This window comes from Erinaceus europaeus, chromosome 3 (genome assembly GCF_950295315.1).
Source record: "Erinaceus europaeus chromosome 3, mEriEur2.1, whole genome shotgun sequence".
In the NCBI taxonomy this organism is placed as follows: domain Eukaryota; kingdom Metazoa; phylum Chordata; class Mammalia; order Eulipotyphla; family Erinaceidae; genus Erinaceus; species Erinaceus europaeus.
This window is the reverse complement of record NC_080164.1, coordinates 40910782-40929808: the sequence shown is the minus strand read 5'-3', so window position 1 is coordinate 40929808 and position 19027 is coordinate 40910782. Positions and strand designations below refer to the sequence as shown.

At 41.4% G+C, this 19027-nt stretch overlaps 1 protein-coding gene across 7 annotated transcripts in view; it reads right to left on the bottom strand.

Moving 5' to 3' along the window:
* MYT1L (myelin transcription factor 1 like) overlaps window positions 1-19027 on the bottom strand; it is a 527336-nt gene that overhangs the window by 161066 nt on the left and 347243 nt on the right. The gene's annotated exons all lie outside the window — the stretch shown is intronic.

Below are 19027 nucleotides of genomic sequence, written 5' to 3'. Positions count from 1 at the left end.
TCCCAGGAGGATAAAATATGAGCACTGCACATGACATATAAAGTCATTGATGAACTTCTGTTCACTTATATACCCATCCTAAGGTTTGAACTGCCCCATCACCTGTGATAAGGGAGACTTATCACACAGAATCTTTTTATGTCCATCCTCTTGCACTTATATACCCAGGTGGGAGCATCTGCTTCACCCTTACAGATACAATTTATTTTCTCCTGTCACTGATTGTCTCCTTCCTCCTCATCAGTTCAGGCTGAATCCTGCTCCCACTTCACTTTCTCCACTGCCTCAGCTTTCTGGGGTTGATGCTCTGGAGTTTGGAGACTTGAGAATTATCTGCACTCAGACCCTAAAAATACCTGCCTGCCCTGGAGGCTTGGGACCAAGTCTGCTTCTATCATATTCTAGCTCTTAGCACAGCACAGTCCTATTTCAGGGACTTTGACAAACTGATTGTATCAATGGATGAACACTGAGTTTTCATGAGAAAACATATCCTTCACATGCACACACACACACACACACACACACATACACACACACACACACACCTCTCAGTAGCTATAGGAACTATCTATCCTTAGGAAGAATGATAAGCCCAGGAGGATATAGGCATTTTCTCTCTTTATTCCACCATCCCTAAGATAAATACTTAAGGCACTTTGGAGGTCAAACCATATTTGTGCTTCTCTAGGGAGACAGCAGACTCCTTTAAGGGAGAAATTGCACCCTTTTCACAGTTATTTATCTGTGCATAACAGCTCCTGATGTATGGTATAGAGCCAATAGATGTCAGCAAGGTAGCCAAGACTCCTCTTAATACCTGATCTCTTATTATAGATTATAAATTTAGATAGGGCTAAACCTATCCCAGTATGTTTATATTTGAACTGGTTCCTGTTTTCAATGTTTTTTTGAATTCTACATCATACTATTTCAAAAGTAGTGACTTTTCTTTTACCAGCTAGCATTTCATAAATACACCCTGTTTTCCAGCAGTTTGAAGGATACCACAGTGAGAACCAAGGAAAGAGTATTTCTCTATCTACTGAGTTGATGACAAGCTATTTGGGAAGGGATCTTTGTACAAGGGCAGAAGCTGCACTAATGGGAAGATATAAATCAGCAAGTGCTTCATAAAGTCTGCACAGAAGAATTTGTTTTAAATGCAGAAAAGGAATTTTATTTCATTGCTGGGATATTGCCACTCTGGTATTGACTTTTCCAGATAGAGACAGAGGGAGATGGGTAAAGATACCACAGATCCATCCAGGTCAGTGGTGGCTGGGTTCAAACCTGGTTTGCCTGCATGAGAAAGTTGGCCACCCACTTTTATTTTATTTAATTGAACACAGAGAAAATGAGGGTGGAGGGGATAGAAATGGAGAAAGAGATACACTTATAGCACTGCTTCACTGCTCATGAAGCTTTCGTCCTCCACGTGGGGAATGAGCAACCCAGGTCCTTGCATATGGTAACAAGAATACTCAACTGGGTGTGCCTCCATGTGTCCCTGGCCATCTGGAGTCTTGCTTCTGTCTTCCTGTGCATATGAAGCCAGCCTAGGGGAAAACTGCACACTGCTTTGGTTGATTCTTCTGTGTGTCCCTGCTCTGGGCTATTTAATCCTTCCCCCATCATCCCAGACACACAGCTCGTCCCACTGCACCCTCAACTTCAGACGCATGTAGCCTCTCCATTACATGGGTACACCTTGCTTCACAGATACTTCAAAGACTGTTATCCCCTGCTCTCTGAGTGCCCTGACAGTGAGCTATGTACAGGGCATGCATAGTTAGCACAACAGAACATTATCTAAGAAGGCTGTGGGATTCTATCCCCTCCTCCCTTGCTGGAACAACAATGATACCTTCCCACCTGCCTGTATAGCTCCCTCACAGCTAGTAGGAGTTCTGAAAGAGAATGGGGAGGCAGTGGGGTGGGGAAGAAGCTGGGTGGGGAGGGAGCTGCCATCTTAGGTTGAAGGTGCAGAAGATGCAGCAGTCCTCTAGCTGGGGCCTTTGCAGTCTCCTTGCAGGGACTCCACACCTGTAGTTCACACTCAGTGAGCTGGACTAACATACCTTGGCCTTCTGTTTCATTGGCATGTGTGGATGGGGCAGTGGACGAAGCCAGGACTGGGCCAGGTAGCTTTTAGTCAGATTTCAGAGCCTCTGCAGGACAGCCCTGCTAATGGCTGTCACATGCAGTTTTTGACAGCAAAGAATGACAACACTGATTTAAAAGACTCAATAAATCCCAAAAGGTACCTAGCTAGAGGAAAATGGGAGGGAGGGGGAAATGAAGAAACTCACAGGCCCTGTTGTGGAATCTGAATTTCCATGCAGGCATAAATCCTTATCATTTTTGAGATCTAAAGGAGGGAAGCAAAATGACTCATCTGGCAGGGCTCCTGCCTTTCCAATGCACACAGGTTAGGTTCAAATCCCCACTACTGCATATGTGTATATAAAGGAAACAGAAGAATTTCTGGTGCTGTAGTATTTCTCCCCCTCTCTATATCTGACTCCCTCTCTCTCTCTCTCTCTCTCTCTCTCTCTCTCTCTCTCTCTCTCTCCTTCTCTCTCTCATTAGTGATTTTTTAAAAAAATTGTAAGACAACAGTGATACAACTACTCTCTGTTCCTATCACCAGAGTTCTGAATCTCAGATCCCTCCATTATAAGTTACAGCAGTTCTGCTAAGGTTGCAGATATAGGTTAACTATTAGTTCTACAACTGTTTATATTTGTATATGTTTGCCCCCCCATGTTCCCATCCTCTCTTCCTTTCCAAGTCACACATATACCTATTACTACATCCAAATGTCTCTCCCTTTTTCTTCTTCTCTCTCCGGGTCCTGATGGAATTTGCCCTTTTTTATGGTCCTCCTTCTATTCCTTTCTAAGCCACACCTACACCTATTACTACTTCTGAATGTTTTTCCTCTTTATTTTTTTTTCTTTCTTTTTCTCTCTCAAGGTCCTGATAGAATTGGAGTTCAGAACCCTCTGGTAATCTTTCCCTTATCATTTCTCTCCCAGTGAGAGTATGGATCAAAATTATTTTAGGGGTGCAGAAGGTGGGAGTTCTGGCTTCTGTAATTACTTCTCTAATGAACATGGACATTGGCAAGTCGATCCATACTCCCAACCTGTTTCTATCTTTCCCTAATGGGGTAGGGATATAGAGAGGTAGGGTTCCAAGACACAGTGATGAGGTTCTCTACCCAAGGAAGCCTGACTGTTTCTCTCTCTATCTGAATCCAATTGCTCACAGCAGTGATGTTATATATGCTCAAGGATTTTCCCCACCAAAGGCACAGATTTTAAAGATAGCTTTATATAATCTTCAGGCAATGTCTTCTATCAAGGGGCTTTGGGTTGAAGATAATGGACTTGGTGCACAGACTATGCTAAATCACACACACAGCATTTACAAGGCAGTCTGTACTGTGCTAGGAACTCCACTTACAACTGGTACTAGGTAACTAAGATGTGGACAGTGAGGTGTCATGAGCTCCAATTTTCAGGCATTACATTAACCAAAACACTCTGGTTACTGGTAGCTACACTCTTGCAAAGAATCAGAAACTTTCCCAAGGCCCTATTAAGGAACAGAGTAGAAGGAACAGAGGCAGGCTGTACACTGTGCATGGAGAGTACGTTTTTGCAGTTTTGAAGGACAAAGTCTTGACTTGGGGTTATTCAGATGCATGGAGGAGCAGGGTAGATCTTATCCAAGTTTCCCTGAACTCTGGGTATGAGAAGTTCCATAGAGAGAGGACATCCTATCCATTGTGTTCTGTTCTCTCTCTTCATGGACATGTTATTGCTCGTGGCTCTGATGACTGGCCACTCAATTTCTCTTCCCTTCCATGTTCAGAGTGTGAATCTGCCAGGTGGCAGGGAGGGCTGACCCAGGTGAGTAACACAGAGGAAGACCTCTATGCTCCTTCTGCTTGGCATGAAGCATCATGCCCTCTATCTGGAAGCTTACTTCTTATTCAGTTTAATTTAAATTTTGTTTCATTTGATAGAAACAGAGATAAATTGAGAAGGGAGAGGGAAATAGAGAGGGAGAGAGATAGGGACACACCTACAGTCCTGCTTCACCACTTATGTAGCTTTTCTCTCTGCAGGTGGGGACTGGGGGCTTGACCCTGGGTCCTTATGCATGGTAATGCAGGCACTTAAGCAGGTGTGCCACCTCCCACCCCCAGGAGACCATTCTCTAAAAGGAGAGTTATAGCTTAAATGGCTAATCACAACTTCTTCCAGAATTTTGGCAAAGGCATGTTTGAAAATAAAAACCAATTATTTAAGTACTAACCTTTTTATAATTAAATTATTTTAATAATTCATTTTATCTTTACACTTTATTTTATTTTATAGGACAGAGGCAAATTTAGAAGGAAGAGGAAGGTAGAGAGGGAGAGAGACAGAGAGACACTTGCAGCCTGCTTCACTGCTCGTGAAGCTTTCCCCTTGTAAGTGGGGATAGGGGCATAAACCTAGGTCCTTGTACACTGTAATGTGTGCACTTAACTAGGTGTGCAATCACCAGCCCCCTAAGAAAACTCTCTCTGGTTTCCTTTGGGACAAAAATGGGTGGAGCTGAATTATGCTTGGTAAAACAAGTAAAGAGATAAAAAAAACTACCAGATGGTTTGACTTATATGTGGAATGTAGAGGTCTGAAGCACATGAACTTGAAAAAAAAAACAAAGAAAAAAACAATCAAATTCTAAGACTAGTGAGAACTATAGTAATTATATTTGGGAGGTGTGAAGTTGGGGATAGAAATCTTTGGTGGTGGGTTGGTGTAGAACTGAACATTGTACTCTTACAATCTGGTAACCTACTATTTTTAAAAAAAAGTCTTTTTTAATTTTGTTTATTTATTATTGGATACAGACAGAAAGAAATTGAGAAGGGAGGGGGAGATAGAGGAGAGAGACAGAGAGACACCTGCAACCTTGTTTCACTACTCATGAAGCTTTCTCTCTGCAGGTGGGGACCAGGGGCTTGAACCCAGGTCCTTACACGCTGTAGTGTGTGCTTAACCACGTGCACCATCACCTACTATTAATAACAAGTAAAAAAAAAAACTATCAAAAAATAAAATTATTTTTGAAATAAAAGGGTAGTACTAAACACACTAAATCATTTACTTTTATAAGAGAGAGACTAGAGAACTGATCGGTACTGGTATATGGCAGTGCTGGGTTTGGAATCTGGGGCCTCTCAGGTGTTAAACAAATAAACAAACAAGTGTCCTGTGCTGTAACATGGAGCTGTCTTCCTGGTCCAAAAGGAAGTATTTAAAGAGTAATTATATTTGTATGATATATAACAGGCATATTATTCTGTTCTGATGTTGGGATGCAAACAGGTCCCAGTTGCCAGTAAGACATTTCAAATAATTTAGTACTCTTAAGTTCTTTCAATATACTACTTCTTTGACCTTGTTTTTTGTGTGTGCCTCTCACATGCACAATTTTACCACTCTCAGGATAACACTCAGAGAGAGAGAGAGAGAGAGAGAGAGAGAGAGAGAGAGAGAGATTGATTTCCCCCCAGTGCTAGGCACTCACATTTTGTCCACACACATGGCCCAGCTTGCTCCCTACCTGGTGAGCTCTCTCTCTATCCTCCACCAATCTTTTTTATTATCTACCTCACAAAAAGATAGAAAAGATCACAAAAATGTATCTAAAAAGATTCTCATTAGACATCATTTATAACATAGAAAGCAAAAGAAAAAATTGAATTATTTTCGACAACAGGAGAGAAGTTGTATAAAACAACACTAGAACCACAGAATGGAAGCTTGTCATGAAATTAAAAATCAAATGATATAGGGAAAGGCTGATATCATAGTAGTATATAAAATTAAAAATAGAATTAATTTGTAATACAAGAAGTGACTTTAGAACAATAACAAAAGTACACTAAAAGAACAAAGAAAAAAATCGAGCAGGTACTGTTTGGTGTTGAGCCAAGCACAATGATCATAACAAGATAGACATTAGTAACAGGCTGCTCCAATTTCCATGGTTATTTCTTTCATAATTTCATGTTTAGTCCTCATTTAAGAAAACAAAAAGTACTCCCCATTTTTAATCCTAAACCACTGTTAAACCCATATAATATCAATTTTGTCTTCTTTTGTCAAGACAATTTCTGGGACAATCAGAGTAGGACATTTTAACAAGTAAGACTATTTATAGATTTCTAGGTTCTGAAGTGATTTAGAAATTGAAAAGCCATGGTCTCTCTGCCTTTCCCTTTCTCCCTGACCTCAAGGATGAATCTACTCTGAGAACAGATTCAAGGTAGTGCCCAGGGAGCGCTCAGGTCGGGGCAGGACTGAAGGATACTGACCCAGTTCTGTATCTGGAGCTGCCCAGAACACCTTCCTCCCTCCCTACAATCCACATTCCTCTGCCATCACCACAGCCATTTTTTTTTTCATTTATTAGAAATCAATTTGGGTTAATTCAAGAAGAGTCTGTGTCAAAAACTGTGCCTGCCTCAGGGAAAGTGCAATTCATTAGTCACTCAAAGCTCCTTGCCTTATTTTAATTATCTGATTCATAGTTCCTGAGGTGGGTGGGCTGGGTGAGGAAAGGGATGGGTTGGACTGGACAAAAGAATTATTTTTTCTCTTCTATTTTAAAGATAGAGGCAGATATACAAGGAGGCAGTGAGAGTGAGAGAGACCAAAGCACTGAAGCTTAAGGAAGTGTGATGAGGGCTGGGTTTGAACGTGGGTTATGTACATGGCAAAGCAACCTGTTATCCAAATTTGCTGTATTTTCAGGCCTTAAGATTCTTTTCTTTATGAGAAAGAGAGAGACAGAGAGTGTCAAAGCATCACTCCTGCATATGCTTATGCTGGGAATGGAGTTTGGGACTTCACCTATGCCAGTCAGGTGTGTCATTTGGAACAGGAGGCACCCCCCCATGGAGGAACTGGAAAGGTGTGTGTGGGAGGGGGGGAGTGACTGAGGGAAGCCAGGAGACCATAGACAGGGTTCAAGGGACTGAAGCTTAGCAAACTGTAACTGTGTTTCTCTAGTCTTTGTGCTATATGGCTGTTGTCACTATTACAAAGATTAGCAGGCCACAGCAAGGAAGTCACAAGGGAGGCAGACAGCACCACAGGCAGCAACATTCCGACATTAAGGTTTTGCCAAGACCCCTTCCTGGTGGCACCTGCAGTCTTGCCACAGTCAGTTTATGCAGTGAAGAATAAGTCTACATACACCTCTAAACTGAAGCCCTCGCGCTCTCCTTCAAGGCACTACCCCACCCGTCCGCTTCTACCTCCAACCCCAGCACCCAATCCTGCTTGTCCGCGCCAATCAGGAGTGGAAAGCGAGAGAGGCCACAGGCCAAGCCAGTCCAGGAAGAAGCAGCATCCCTGTGGGCATGCGATGGGCTTGCATTCCTGAATGCCAATGCCAGTAACCGCTCAGTAATTATTTCCATCTGACCTGTACACATCCTGTGAAGAGGTCACACAGAGAAGCCCTGGTAACAGGGGACCCAAAGGGGCGGTGGACCCCTGGGTCCTGCCTCAGGCACAGCAGCTGACCTCCTCTCCTGCCGGCCCACTTTCTGGCAGTCTCCCTGGGGAACACAGCCAGTTCATTCAGAAGCATAACAAGCCCTCAGATTGGCTGAGGGGATAACAAAGTGACTCAAGAGCATCACGAAACCATAATGCATTATTTATGACCAGAATTTCTTCCAAGATGCCTGCTCCTCCTTCTACCACCCCCTGCAACCCCCCTCCCCCGCCCCACTCCTCCTGGGAGTCTTAGCGAGCAAAAGCATCCACTTGTACAGGAAGCCTATCTCTGAGGAAGTCAAATGCAGCATTAGAGCTTGTTCGCAGCCTGCAGAGTGGCTACTAAATTACAGTGAGTGGCTCCTCTGAAATCTATTGGAGTATCCAGGTGGAGCCTGCAGCTTTCCCAGCTCAAAAGGAGGTGTGTTTAATCTAAGGAACTATTCAGATTTCCTTGGGGCTCTTGGTGCTCTCTGGGCTCAGCAGGGTGCAGGCAGTGCCCTAAAATGAGAAAATCAAGTGTCTCTGTGGGTTTTTAATCTCCTCTCCTGGATGTGTCTGGATTTCCTCTCAGCTGACCTGTGTTGGTCCTTCAGTGAGCTCTGGCTCAGAGAGAGAGGGAGAAATTTCTTCCAGGGCTGAACACTCAATTTTTGGCCTCTCTTCAGCCTGTGGTTTGAGGGCAGAATAGCAGCAGATCCAAGCACCTTGCTCTCCAAGGCTGTCCTGCTCTAAGGACATGCATAAAGCAGGAAGAAGCTGGGGATTCTGAGCAACTCAAAAGCTGGGGAGCCCACCTGCAGACTCTGCTTTCATTGGGGACCCCAGTGTGAGGTATGCCACTTTGGTCCCTTTTAAATCAGGCTGCCCTCCTGCCCCAGGCAGCATCAGTGATGCTCTCAGCTATTCCCTTGGCTGTCAGTTTCATAAATGCACGGGATGAACAGAGTGAAACAGAAGCTGACACTGTCCCCAATTAAGAGTCATCCTCCATGGCCTCCTGACGACCTTAGGAATGACATTAGCTAGCAGCAGTGTTGGGGAAATGAATGGGGACTGTGGGGTGGGACCCTCCAAGGCTGGTTTTCAATCTGTGATGGGGAATACTGGATTCTAGTTTTGACTGCACACAGATCTGGATTTAGGAAACATAGATTTAGACTGGGGCTCAGTGCCTAAAGGGTTCCACTGTTTCTTGAAGCCCATTTTTCCTTTTATTTCTTTTTAATATAGGGTGATAGAGAGAAATTAGAGAAAGAGAGACATCTGCAGCACTGATCTATCTATTATTGTTCTAATGGTAGGTGGGGATAGTAGCTTGAGTCCAGTTGCTTGTACATGGTAATACACATGCTTTCCCACTTACATCTCAAATAAGGTATAAGAACTGCAGCAGATTTGTAAAGTACCTTTGGCTCCAATAGCCTTTATGATCAGTTTTTGTTGTCACTTCATGCTTTTTTGTTTGTTTGTTTTGGTTTTGTTCAGACATACTGTTGTTGGCTTTATCTTCGAGCTGCTTACTCAGAGCAAAAATTCCTCTTTCCCATTATCTGAAAACTCCATCTTGGCAGCCCTCCAGCCTTTGTACAGACTTCCATGTTCCTCTGGGAGTGTTTCCTATACTCTGAAGCATAAGAATAACCTTGTGTATATGGGAGGTACCCCAAAGCTTCTTATTCAGCAGTACTGGGCTGCAGATTTTGGAAGGGGGAGGTCCAAGTTTTTGCCTTTCCAACAAGTTCCCAGGTGATGCTGATCTCCTGGTCAACTCACCCCACTTTGAAAATCCCTCCTAGGAAAACTGTCTCATCCTCCAACTCTAAAGACAGGTGGACAGGTATGACAGGGATGAGGTTGAGTTTACCTGCTGCTCAGAGGAGGGGGATTTAGGGACCATTCTGGACCCTTTGGGAAATCGAGAGAGAAATTGAGAGAGGAGAGGAAGACAGAGAGGGGGAGAGCAAGACACCTGAAGACCTGCTTCATTGCTGTGAAGCGACTCCCCTGCACGTGGGGAGCCTGGGGCTCCAACCAGGATCCTCGTGCCAGCCCTTGCATTTCATGCCATGCACACTTAACTGGCTATGCTACCGCCAGGGTCCCTCTGATGGCTTTTGAAAAAAAATATGTGTTAATACCTTTATTTATTGGATAGAGATGGTCAAAAATCAAGAGGGAAGGCAGTGATAGAGAGGGAGAAAGACAGAGAGACACTTACTACAATGCACCACTTGCAAAGCTTTCCCCCTACATTCGAGGACTGGGGGCTTGAACCTGGGTCCTTGTGCTTTGTAACATGTGCACTCAACTATGTGCACCACAACCCAGCCCCCACATTTATATATTTTTAATCATGAGTCAAGAAATCACACCAAAATTGCAATTGCTAAATCTAGGCATGATCAATGCAAATTGTTTACATTCAAGATTCTCTGAAAGTACATCTATTAAAAAAATACAATAAAGTACATCTATAAAGTACATCTTTTAGTCCCCTGTCTGGAAATACCTATGTTTCTTCTCTGTGGAGGTTTTTTCTAAAAAAACATTTAATTTCATCAGTTGTCAAAACTATGCCCTGAAATGCATGACATGGCCCACATGTTACTTTTAAACACACCACACCAGTCTCACTGTATTTCACATATGTAATGAAATAGGCAACGACCAGAGACTCATCTTGTTGAGTGCATTTAACCCGCGGCACTACTGCTTGACTCCCTTCTTTTTTTTCTTTATTAAAGATTTTATTTATTAGAAAGATAGGAGGAGAGATAGATAGATAGATAGAGAGAGAGAGAGAGAGAGAGAGAGAACCAAATGTCACTCTTGTACATGTGCTGCCAGGAACCGAACTCAGGACCTCATGCTTGAGAGTCCAATGCTTTATCCACTGCAATATAGGCAAATATAGTCCAATGCTTTATCCACTGCATATAGGCAAATTGTTTTCTTAGGAAAATGGCCAGGTATTTTTTTTTCTTTTAGTAGGGAATTTATTGTGACAATAAAAGGTCAACTGTCACCATGGTCCAAAAAGACTGTGCCCTAATTTTCTGTTTGCACATAGACAATCAATAATAATGAGACATCAGGGCAATGTGGAGTGCAGGAAACACTTTTGCTTTCATTCTCTACTTTACACAAATATGTCCCTAGATCTCCAAAATTTTTGCTCCATGTACAACTGTGCCAGCTATCAAATTAATGTTAAAATATGTATGCCCTAACTTCTGATTTATAATAGCAGTGACAAATAGTAAAGAGGACAGGCCTGCCATAAAGTTTATGGATGGGGCGATGGCATGCACAATGATGTCTCATAAAGAATGAAGGTGGTGGGGGAGTTATTTATTCTTGTGGATTCATGAAGTAAAACACAGATAGACTGGCTGGGTGGCTGCGTGCACAGAATTTTTCATAAACATCCCACGGTGCACACTGTTGTACGGCAGCCATACATTAATTAGAACATTCAGCAGACACTGCAATGTGTTCCAAGCACCCAAGTGAATCTTCATTTTTCACACGCAGGGCCTTACTAATTAAAATCAGCTTTGCAATTAAACGTGGAAAATTGTGTTAAATTTTCTAGCATGGTTAGAAAAAAAAAAGCAATTATTTTTAGGGTATTTTATTTTAATGCAAATGAATCCCCATGAATGTAAGACTTGTAAAAAGGAAGGTATAGGGATTCCTATTTCTCTGTGTCTTCTGTCTTCCTCTCTGTTTCTTCCTCCTTCTCCTCCTCCTCCTCCTTTTTTTTTTTCTTTTGGATTATAGATGCTTCTCTCAGTTGCATGTTGCAATGCTCCACTATCTCTCGCCAGTACCTGGCTCTGTTCCAAGGCTTTTAGTGAGTGCTCTCTGTCAAGGCATGAATAATACAGCCCCTAGGCTGTTGGCAGAATCCAAATGAGGCATGCATACATCAGGAAGCAAGCCCTCCACTTTAGCTCCAGAACAAGCTCCCCTGAAGACAGGCAATTATTCACCCGTGGCTGCCGCCATGACAATCACACCGGTGGGTGAAAGGTATATGATATGGAGAGAAATCAGAATAAGGAATATATACAACAAACCCAAGAATATCCAATCATTTTCTAATAAAAAAGAAAAGCTATCATTTGGATATTTTAATTACAAAATTTCAAGATCAAGTAAGTTGACTGTGACTTTTATAAACTAGGGAGAATTTGAACATAATACCAATGACCATCACCTCACTCCATGGGTTTGTTAAGTATTCAAGACTCTAGGATAAATCTCTAGTCAATTATTTATTTCATTTGCATCTTAAGTCTAACAAACAAATGATTTGAAAAACTGTAGTGAAGGACACATGTAAATGAAATTCACTAATTTTAAAAAAAGATTCAGAGTGTTCTCAAAACAAATCTGTGAGAAATGAATGTATGTCAGAGGTTTGCTCTCCCTTTCTTACAATGAAAGCTTACATGAGATCTTTATTCAGAAATAAGTAAATTTAATTAATTTCAAATGTGCCAGCATCTGTATAACTGTTCCAAGAAAGACTAAAATTTAAATTTTGCTCTGTTGATTAATATTCATTTGTACTATATGCAAATATGTTCATATTATTTCTATTTCTAATTTTATTGAGAAAATTTAAAAAATATTTAAGAACAATAACTTAACCTGTTATTTTGGCTATATGATACATTGCATATTTAGAGAGATATATTCGATTCTAAGCATACTGTACCTCCTGGTATCCCAAACTATATTTTATGTCAACATGGTGAGAAAAATAACATGAACTATAGTACACTAATGTTTTCAATCTTTTTTTGATTCCAGGGTTATTGCTGGGGCTCAGTGCCTGCACCATGAATCCACTGCTCCTGGAGGCCATTTTTTCCCTTTTGTTACCCTGGTTGTTTTACCATTGTTGTGGTTATTATTATTATTGTTATTGATGTCATTGTTGTTGGACAGGACAGAGAGAAACGGAGAGAGGAGGTGAAGACGGAGAAGAGGCTAGAAAGATAGACACCTGCAGGCCCGCTTCACTACCCGTGAAGTGACTCCCCTGTAGGTGGGGAGCCAGGAGCTCGAACCGGGATCCCTACACTGGTCCTTGTGCTTTGTGCCACGTGCGCCCAGCCCACTGTGCTACCACCCGATTCCATGTCTTCAATCTTAATCAAACATTCTTAAGTAGAATTTTACGGAGCTGCTTTACTATTTGGCATTTTTGTTTATACCTGGCACCCATTCATGCACTGAATGGATTACTAATGGCATCTCTTTTTTATCAGGCACCTGAACCACAGTGAAACACTTTTAGATAAAGAATGATCTATGGAATTTCTTGCCACCATGTACTCATGTTTCCATAAGATAATCTGCCTTTCATTTTAAAGATGTCCCTAGAAAGTGCTGCAGTCCCAAATTCCATCTGTGACTCAACTTTGCTCAGGGATCAAGGGCTGCATGAGAGTTTAGGATTTAGCATTGCTTGCTCTGAGCCCTAAACCTTGACCTGGACCTGTTTTGCATATCCTAAGCCTTGCTAGAGTCCTCCATGTAAGAAGACAAGAATGAAAGAAAATAAACAACTTCTGGAAGGCCAAGAGCAGACATAAACCAGCAACTTGGTAAATTCCAAGTTTGTGGCTTCCAAATGATGCCACACCATCAACTGTAAAAGTGGCACAACTGCCTTGGGAAATCACTTCTTTTCAATCCACAGGTTTTATTTACTTATTTAATTGCCACCAGGGTTATCGCTGGGGCTCAGTGTAGGCGAATCCACTACCCCAGGCAACCATCCCCTCCCTTTCTATTTTGCTTTTGATAGGACAGAGAGAAATTGAAAGGTGAGGGGAAGCTAGAGAGGGAAAGAAATAGACACCTGCAGACCTGCTTCACGGCTCGTGAAGGTCCCCCCCCTCCCCGCAGTGGGGAGTGGGGGGAATCAAACCCAGGATTTTGTGCTTGGTAAAGTATGTGTTAAACTGATTGTGCCACTGCCTGGCCTCCTGTCTTTTAAAATGCTTACAGGTCATGCTGGGAAGGGAAGTGGTCCAGTGGGAAAACAGTAAGTTCCCATCACTGAATTTGGGAATCTAAGAACATCTGTGGTCAAGTCTACATCTGAAACACATAAATGTGTCTAGCTATCTGTAAGTCTAATTAACAAAAGTCATATGAACTACAGTATACTGAGTCCTGTGCACAGCTATATGATATTGTAAATCCAAAGAAAGAGGAGCCAGGTTCTCTGTGTCCAGAAAAGACTGAATTGGTATTTTGTTCCTTTGATTGCAAATTCCACGGTATTTCCCCCTCTCCTTCTATGCTAGTAATATAAAGCCTCAGATGGGAAAGACAGATTCATGCATCTGGATCTAATGATGTTTCTGAAGATGAATGTTTCCTTATTAGGGAGCTGCATGGGAGATTTGTCCCTAGTCACCTTTACCAGGGCACCAAAATTTTGACTGAGCTTGGATCCCTGCTGGGCTGTGCATAAAAATTCTTGGGTGCTGGAGAACAGGCAGTGGCACATCTTATTGAGTGCACACTTTAACAGGGGCAAGAGCTCAGGTTTGGGCCCCAGCTTCCTGCCTGCAGAGGGTGAGGGAAGGGAGATTCATAAACAGTAAAGCAGGTTTGCCAGTGTCTCTCTATCTCTCCCACACATCTAAACTTCTATCTGTCGTATTTAGTAAAAATAAAAATTAAGAAAAAAAAATAGGCCACTGGGAGCAATGGATTTGTAGTACAAGCACCGAACCCCAGTAGCAATATGATAATAATACTAACAATCACAATAGTAAAAAAATTATTGGGTGCTGAGAGAGGACACTTGTGAAAAAATTACATAATGCTTGTATCAGGTAAGTGGAGCTTGATCTTTTAGTTTTTCTCATTGTTACCTTGGCTGCCAAAAAATCATTCATTACAAAACTTAAATATTATATCAAAACCCTTATCTATACTAGCTTTCTGGTAAAATTATGCTTCTGTTTCCCTGTGATTTTCTCAATTTATCTTTTTGAGTTGCATTTACCTGTGTTTTTAAACATGTGCCTATCAACTACTTTAAGTTGTTTATAAACTAGTAACATGAACAGATACCTGTGAACTGACTATCTTTTGTTCAAGAACATAATTGAAGGCAATCCCTAGTAGTATAGATGTTAAAACATTAACTCTTAAAATTCTTTTACTTTAAAATTATTTTTGTTTGTCATTGGGGCTGTATTTCTCCAGGTGAACTTTTCAGCTAGAAAGAGACAGAGATAGAGAGACAGAGAGAAAAACACCATAGCACTGGTTTCCCTCAGCTTAGTAGGGGCCTAGATCAAACCTGGGTTGTGCTCATGACAAAGCAAGCATGCTGTCCAAGGGAGAGACCTTGCTTGACCAAAAGCTTAATTCTTACTCTCCTGCCACTTTCATTTAATTTATTTTTACTGGAGCAATGCTCACTCTGGCTTATGTTGGTGCCTGGGACTGAATTTGAGACCTGTGAGGCTTCAGGCAAGAGTTTTTTAAACACACCACTGTGCTATTTCCCCAACCCTGACTCCTCAATTTTCAACCAAGATATTACATTATGGATTCCTATTTCAAATTATTGTTTTCCTTCACAGGCATTTTTTAGTGGTTGGTTCTCTTTTCTCCTTAATTTCTTTACAAATCAATAGTCTTGCTTCTCTCACACTGAAAAAGCAAGTAAGTCTCACATCCCTACAACTGGAGAGTCAAAACACCATTGAACCAATATAACCAACACCTTGTGTTGTCATTGAATTGCTTGGGGAAATAGCACAGTGGTTTGCTTAACAGACTCTTACCTGAGGCCTCACAGGTCTCACCTGTCCTATAAAGCAACTAAGTGATACATTCAGTTATGATCCTGTTTTCTTAAAGAATGTGTTTATATTAAAGCATCACTTAATTGCTTGGTATAAAATCCCCTAAATAATTGAACTGTTGATGCTTCACCTATGATTCAACTTAATAGATACTTATGCATAATTAATAGACAATAGTGAGTTGATTTAATAAAATATGAATGAATGAAATCACAATCTTAAGAAGAATATATTGTCTTAAAAAAAGATAGGCATTTCATCCATAGAAATGGTACCACTTCTGTGATATTTGAAAGAAAGAGCCTTGATATACTCTCGCTTCAGCAGGACAGTCAGGGTTATACTGTGTATGAGCATTTATATGCAAGGACGGAGGGGAAAAACTTTTGTAGACAGACTTTGAAACAAAACCACCCTGAACACGGTGGATCTCGTCTGAAACAAAACCAGATGCAATTGAATTCTTACAGACTGAAAATGTCACAAGTTATAAAATGTTAATGTGTAACTATTGTTCTATCTACTGTATAGAACACTTTTTCAGTAAAGAAAGTCAAATGCCACTTCTTAGTTAAACATGCTGATAATGTACAAATACAAAGAAAATGAAAATTAGAAAGCCTCATTTGACACTTTATTGAGATTCCTTGCTAGTGGAGCTTTGTACACTGACTTAGGGTTTGAATGGTGATTAGTTTTACATAACAAAATCTACAACTTTTCTTCTAAAACTGTGGAGACTGAAGTCCATAAATCTTAAATAATTTGTCCAGATCCCCTTGGCTAATTAGTGGCCTAAGGGGAAAATAGAACCTGATCTCTGTTCTGGGAACTAGTGCTTTTTCCATAATACCACATTATGTCTCCTAATTAACTATTCCTATTAAAATATTAGGGATTATAATAACTATATACTATGTGACTCATGGTAATAATGATGACATGATTTTAAATTAATTTTTATCCTAATTTGGGCATTTCTGTGAGTCCTCTCTAAAATTCCATCTAATCAACTCCTAAAAGATTCAGAGTCCTTCTGTGCTGACCTCAGTAGCTTCATGTCTCAAAAGAAGACAAAGCTGAACAATCAAATCTTCCCAACATTAGTCTAGGGACCACTTTTGAAGCAGGGACAGAGGTCTCAGGGACAGATGTGCAAACACATTATGCATGGACATATCGGCCCACAGCTTGATGGAACACAACTGACATAAGAATAAAGCCGTTTGGGGGGGCTAGGTGATAGTACACTGGGTTAAACGCACATAGTTGGAAGCTCAAGCACCAGTGCAAAGATCCTGGTTCAAGCTGTGGGCTCCCCAACTGCAGGGGGTCGCTTCACAAGTGGTGTCTACCTTTCTCTAACCCTCTTTGTCTCACAGTTTCTGTCTGTCTCTCAATTTCTCTCTGGTCTATCGAATAACATCAGTAACAACAACAAGAAAAAAGATGGCCACCAGGAGCAGTGGATTCATAGTGTAGGCATTGAGCCCCAGCCAATATCATTAGAGATAGAGCCATTTGCAATGCATTTTGGGGGGGAATTGTTGTTGTGCACAGGCCGCGGAGAAGAGAGAGAGGAGGGGTCTGGAGCGAAGAGGAAACACAAATCTTTATTTGCGCTGGCACCTCAGAGTTGGGTGCTAGAGAAGCAGGTTGGGCCACGTGGAGGTAGCGAAAATGGCCGCCTCACGCAGTAACCTTTCCTGCGTCTGAACATCTGAGTGAAGCGCTGGCAAGAGAGCGAGGTGCAGAAGAAGAAGGGCTTTTACAGGAGTAGCTTTCACAAGAATGGGAAGGGGGAGGAGTAACCATAGCACTCCAGGATAGGATAATAACTCTCGTGAGAATGGGAGGGGGGAGGAGTAACCAAAGCACTCCAAATATCTATATAGACAATGCCCTGAGGGCACAACATGGCTGAACAGGCACTCTGAGAATGTCCCAACTCTTCGGGGAACTAGCAGTAGCCTGAGGGGACAACATGGCAGATGTGACTGCATCGGCATAATTTTCCAGCAGGGAATCTTATGATTTTTTCCTGTACTATAGTGGTTATGAAATTGTTTCTAGCTAACACCAAGTGAAAGCTTTTTAGCCAATTGTTATTAATCATTTTAGTGACTGTATGAGAAAATTTAACTACTGGTTCATCATGAGATGACTAGAGAATAACTCAGATCTCAGCCCAAGGTCTGTTTACTTGTTTTCCATTGAAACCATAATGTAACCCAAGAGGCTGCCCAGTGGTCAAGTACAGGACTTTCATGTGTGAGGTCCTGAGTTCAATGCTTGGCACTGTATATGCCTGAGTGATGCTCGGATTCTCTCCTTCTCTATCATTAATAAATAATTATTTGTTTTTTTGTCAAAAAAGACAACATGTTTTATTTGTATCAGTAAACGTATTTTATAAATACATAACTTGCATAAGTGATCCTTCACAAAATAATACCAAAGCTTCAAATGAACTATTTTAGTCAGTAATTTGCTATTTTACAGCAGTAAATATAATATGTTATGTTTAACAATTCAAACAAAAAATTCTCATAAATTCTCTTATTTTTTTAATATATGACAGAGCAAATTCAACAACTATTTCATCATAGCTGCTTTCTAAAAAAATCACTGTCGTCTTAAATGATGGCCTGGGGATTTTGGCATAACTTGTTTTAGTTCTATTTTTTATAAAGGAAAATCAAAATAATTGCCTTTTTTTTTAACCTACACATTAGTGCTGAGCTGAGAAGTAAGTAAAGGGTAGTGGAGGAAGGTCACAGAGTGCCCCCAGAACACTCATTTTAACTAGAGCTTTGATTATGTGGCCTGGATCCTGATAGTATGTTGGGCAATTTGTTCTAGCACCCTAATTTGTTAAAAAATGACCAGGCTTCCCTGGATTGAAGACCCCACCAATTTGTCCTGGAGCTCAGCTTCCCCAGAGACACACCTTACTAGGGAAAGATAGAGGCAGACTGGGAGTATGGACCGACTAGTCAACGCCCATGTTCAGCGGGGAAGCAATTACAGAAGCCAGACCTTCTACCTTCTGCAACCCTCAATGACCCTGGGTCCATGCTCCCAGAGGGCTAGAGAATGGGAAAGCTATCATGGGAGGGGGTGGGTTATGGAGATTGGGTGGTGGGAATTGTGTGGAGTTGTACCCCTCCTACCTTATGTTTTTGTTCATTAATCCTTTCTTAAATAAAAAATTTTAAAAAATGTATAGATCAAGAATTGTTATAGCCAGTAAAAATATCTAACTCACTATAACAGAAACCTCCCACTAAAGGTAATGATGCATTAATATCACAGAGAAGAGCCCTTTCTGGAACAGTAAATAAAAAGACTTTCAGCTTCAGGTAGGTATGGTGCAATTCAGCTGTGATATACACTTAACAATAATTACCAAGCGACCTCATTATCGAGATATTCTCCACATGCATCTGTTCCAAACCTAAAACTCCAGTATTTACAAGACTAGTAGAAGCACTTAACCCCCCAAGTTTCAATAGTCTTCTCTCCTTGTCAGTCATCCCCACTGTGTTCCCCTTCCCCCTCCCCTGCCCCCAGCTCCCCATCCCCCGTGCCTTCAGCTGG